Below are 5,354 nucleotides of genomic sequence, written 5' to 3'. Positions count from 1 at the left end.
GCATGCTCTTAGCCACTGTTTTCTGCTTTAAACCCTGTGCAAGCCATCTATGATGCAAATGTGAGTGAAACACAGCTTCTTACCTCTGGTCAAACAGGATAACCAGACATATAGTAACTGGCAGGTTTCATGTAGTGTGGAATGGGTTATAGTGGAGGTCTAAAATGTATATTAGTGGTAGTAGAGGTGGGAATCATTTCTGCATTTTGCAGGTTAGTTTGTCATTTGTGGTTCTTTCTCCAAATAATGTCACTTTGTCCAGCCACTAAGGCTATCCTATACATGAACAGAAGAGCTCAGCAGTGCACAGATACTTAGGCATGTAGGCACCCTAGACATAAACACAGCTTGGTTCTACAGATGAAGAGAGGAAGAAAGGGCTATGTCTGCTGCTTATAGATGTTTATAAGGCATTTTCCATCTCCAGCTGGTAAAAACCTTTAAATGTCTGATTGAGTTCTTAAATCTTCTCTAATTTTTAACTGAATTATATTTGAGAAATACTAGGATGTCCTACAAACAATCAAGGCTGTGTGATCATCTTGACCTGAATTAGAAGACTTGCTTGGTTAAAGATAAATTGAGTTAGGTAATGGAAAGTAATTAATTTAACCCTACATGTTAAGTGGTAATAAGAAAAATCATTATGGCATAGGGAGGTAGCTATTGGAAAGAAATCCAGTTTTCTTCTATATTTGAAATAAATTAATGAACTCACATATAAATACTTGAGAGTGGAAGCAAATCTAATAAAATAGTTAAAAACTTGCAAGTATTCTTTGTATTCCATGGAAATAAAGCCCAAGATACATAAAAGTTATCTTAAAAAGAAAATATATTCAATTCCACTGTTACCTAAGAGGAGTTTTGCTTTATTCTATCCTCAAGGCTGACAAGCCTAAAATCAAATAATAGACTGTGGTTTCTGAAATAAATTACCCTGTGACCACTAGACGGCTGATATTAGGACATCAAGAGCATTCTTGAGCTTTAAATAAAGTAAGGTTAAATCCATCCAAATAAGAGGTCATTTGTGAAAAAGAAGCTTCCTCACATTCTTCCCTTGAAGCTAATCCTAAGAACAGTTTTATGAAGAAACTAAGGAACTATTTCTAGCACACATGTTTTAGCAATCAAGTTCTTTTAGCCACATAAAACTCTGCAGCATATCTAAGAACAAACATACCAGTACCAGCCTGACACCCAATTTGAGTAATTGCTTTCTATCATCTTTCAGATCTCTGTGGCACTTTCAATTAACCATTATTTGTATTCCTACTAAGTTACCCTTAAAACTAACTTATATTGCAGCTATGGCTTTACACAGGGACAGTAGTTAATGAACAAATGAATTATCATTATTTCTCTTTAGCCTTATATTTCTGTGGAATGCTAAGGGTAAGAAATTAGTCTCGTTTAAAGATAAAATCTTGAAGTTTCAGAGTATATTAGTCAGCTTTCCTATCAGTGGGACCCAGTGTCCAAAACCCACAACTTAAAGGGGGAGAAGTGTAATTTGGTTAACAGTTTCAGGGGATTCAGTTCATTGTGGGCTGGCTCTGAGGCAGAAGCATCAGGGCAGAAAGGTATGGGGTTCAAAGCCACTCAGTTCATGGTGAGCCAGGAAGCAAAGCAGGGGAACCACACCAGAGATGAAGAAAAGAGGGGCTAAATATAATATTCAAGGTTATGCATCAAAGAGCCACTTGGACATAAAGAAATGTGCTTTACTATTCCCCTGGATGTTTCCAAAGTCCATCAAGTTGACACAATCAAGGTTAACCATCACAGATTAATCTATAAATTATAAATTTAAAAATTGAATCCCATTTAGGTATACACTTATGCCTTAGCAATAAAATAAAAGAAATAAATAAACCCCTTTAAAAAAACTTCATCCAAATAAGAGATATGAGCAGCTCACTTTTCATTTTCTTGATATTTATGAAGTTTTTACTTTCATTTATGAAATATTGTTTTCTATGCAGAGGCCCAGTAATGAACAACACAAGACATTTCTCAAATGCTTAAAGTGCATCAGTCACTGTATAACTCATTGAATATTCACAAGAACTTCGTGACATAGGAACTATTTTTGTCTCATTTTCATAAAAGAAAAACTGAGGCAAAGTAAACTTTAATAACTTTCTAGAAATGGCACAAGACTTATGGCCAAGGCTACAAATATGGGATTGATTAGCCATGTAAGGTCAATAACTGCTCTCCACCACTGTGATCCTCTCTTTTCTAAGCCTGGCATTCAGTATCACATAAAAGAAGATGGAAAATGAACAACTCAATAAACAAATAAGGGCTACCTGTAAGTAATTGCCAAGTACTGTGAAGGAATTGAAGTATGTTTGCAGAATACCTATGATGAGGTAATTTCTATGGCCTGGGAGCTAATCTGTTTAAACTGGGAGACCTGGAACAAAAGAAAGAGCCAGTTAAGCTAATATCCTAAGCATAATGTTCAAATTAGAAAAAAGAGTTATTCTTAGAACCTGAGGTGGGAATAGAAGAAGTGAAAGACCAAGATAAGCTAAGAGTGCTTGAAGAACAAAGGCTAGAAGGTAAAAGAGTGAATTTATGTTGTACACATAGACAGGCAAAGATTAGGATGGACTTAAACAATGTAAAATGTTTAACTTCTGCTTAATGTGTAATGGGGACTTTGGAGTATTATAAAGAATAAATAACATGTTCTAAGTCTTAAATAGATTACTTTGGAAGGATAATTTATTTATGGGATGAACAAAAGTAGAAGAAACAAGAAATGAAACAAGATCCCAGAGAAGAAATGACCTGTTATTTGAACTAGGGAAGATTAAGGGATTATGGAAAAACAGGGGGAAATGATTTCAATGTGTTTTCTTGACTTTCCTGATAAATGCTGCAGAAGATCATGGGGCAAAACATTAAAAATAATCAAGGGAAAACCAGCAATTATATTATTCAGTTATAATCTGTTTCTATTTCATCAAATATTTTCAATAACTTCTTCTGAGAATTCTTAATTAAATCAAAAAGAGGATTAAAAAGGATTTAAATTCCATGAAGTCAATAGGCTTTTATATTTAATATTTTCACTAACTTTAAGAAATGACTAAGGTGTATATGGTGCTATCATTTTAAGTTATTTGCCAATTTGTATAAAATGCACACACGATTTTGCAGAACTACTTTGAAATTTGTTCATTTCAGACCATTATCCATCATCATTTCAGAAAGAGATGCACAGAAGGGCATTTGAACATGTTATCTTGGTGGATAAAACACATAATTAAAGACAGATGAGATACCATTCTTAGAAACGGGAAGGGACAACAGATTATCATGCTGAAATTACATGTAAGTAGAAGACATTTTCTTTGCTTTTAAAAATCAAAGTGTTAAAAGATGCCTAATGGTTTTAAAGTTATGTGAATAAAGATATTTAAAATAATCTAAATGGGAAACATTTTGCAGATAATTGTTTGAACAAAAATCTTGGAAAATTCTAAAGTACCCATTATAAATCTCAATGAGAAATGAGGTAGTGTTACTATATTTTAATTTTAAAAAGTTAAATATTATAAATCTCTTATTTTTATATTTTTCTTTATTTTCTACTCTAGAGTAGTTTCTCACAGAGTTTGGGCTGGTGCTTGCGATAGAAGTCCTGTCTTGAGAGACTTTTTTCCATCATAATTTTACAGATTAAATAAAGAGATTTACTGGGGTTTTGATTAGTTTTGGATAGTGAAGAAATTAAAGCAAGGATGAAGATATGATTAGAGAATGGCATTTGAAGTAAGAAAATACATTAAAGAATTATGATAGACCCAAAATTTTAAGGCCCCCATCCTCACAATGTGTTTCCAAAACATTGGGGGAGTATTATTATCTGGGCATCCAGTGGAAGAAGCAAGCTTGTTCACGTTTTCCCTATTGGACAATATAATTCACCCAGTTCTCCAAGTTTCTTAAATCATAAACTTTCTTCACCATTGTATCATCCTCACACAAAATGTTTCCCTAAGATGAATTGTTTATGTACTATATCCCCTCCTCTCCTTTACAAGAATTATCATCTGAATTCATTAATTCCCCCGTCTCTTGTCTAGATTATTAGAGCAGGTCCCTAAATTATCCCTTTTGGTTTCCCCCTACCCAAACCCAGCACTTACACTAAAATCAATTATCATTCAAAAATATACATTTAATTTTCACTTATGAAATATTGACCTTGCTCCATCTCACAATCAAATGAAATCTGCATACCTTATCAGAATAAACTTCGGTTTACCAAATGGGCCTGTGCACCTCATTCTATTTTTCAATGTTTCCCAGCAAAACCTTCACATTCTTACTTTCGCTACACTAAACCACCTAAATAATTCCTTTCACACCCCAAGCCTACTTTCTTTCTTTCTCTCTCTGTCCCCTTCCTTCCTTCCTTTTTTTCTTTCTTTTCTTCTTTCTTTCCTTCTTTCTTTCTTTCTCTCTCTTTCTTCTTTCTTTCTTTCTCTTTCTTTTCTTTCTTTCTTTCTTTCTGTACTTTTAGTACATGTTTGCTATACCTACTAATTATTAATCACATTCATCATAGCGAATTTGTACCTGCATATAATATATCTTAATTCTTCTTTTATTCCCATTTTCCTCCCCTCCCTTCAACACTTCCTTCCTAAAAAGCTTTGTTTCATTTTTTCCTTGTATTCTTCTTACTTTTATAAATCTTGTTTCCTTTTCTTCCCTCCTCATCTTGTTTCCCTTCCCATTTTAACAAGTTTTTTCTACTTTATCATATCTCTCCTCCATTTTGCTCCTTACTTACCTTTTGGGTTTCTCACATGAGAGAAACAATATTATATTTAAACTTGTGTGTCTGATTTATTTCACTCAAAATTATGGTCTTGAGGTACAGCCATTTACCTAAAAATATCTCAAGTTTATCATTCTATATGGCAGGGTAGTACTCCGTTGTATAGGATCAGTGAAAATGAAATATTTAGGAATGAGTCTAATGAAGGAAGTGAAAGACCTTCTGTTTTATAATTAACTCAGTTTATTGGTATATTTTCATTACAGGGAATTTATACCTGTACATGCTATATCTTAATTCCTTTTTCCCCCCATTCCCCTACCCTCCTTTCAACCCTATTCCCCTCCTCCTCATTTACAATGGCTTTGTTTCCATTGTTTTCTTCTTTTCTTGCTATCTTTTCCTTTCCCTTTCTACCTTTCTCCCACCCCTACCCTAGTTCCCCTACCCATATGAACATTTTCTTCCTATTTCACAATATCTATTATACATTTTGGTCCTCACTTACACTTTCACTTTCTCACAACAGAGAAACAATACAGTGTTT

Source organism: Heterocephalus glaber, unplaced genomic scaffold, assembly GCF_053883595.1.
Source record: "Heterocephalus glaber isolate CG9 unplaced genomic scaffold, H.glaber_assembly_v1.0 deba00001523, whole genome shotgun sequence".
NCBI classification, from domain to species: domain Eukaryota; kingdom Metazoa; phylum Chordata; class Mammalia; order Rodentia; family Bathyergidae; genus Heterocephalus; species Heterocephalus glaber.
This window is presented reverse-complemented; position numbering follows the sequence as displayed.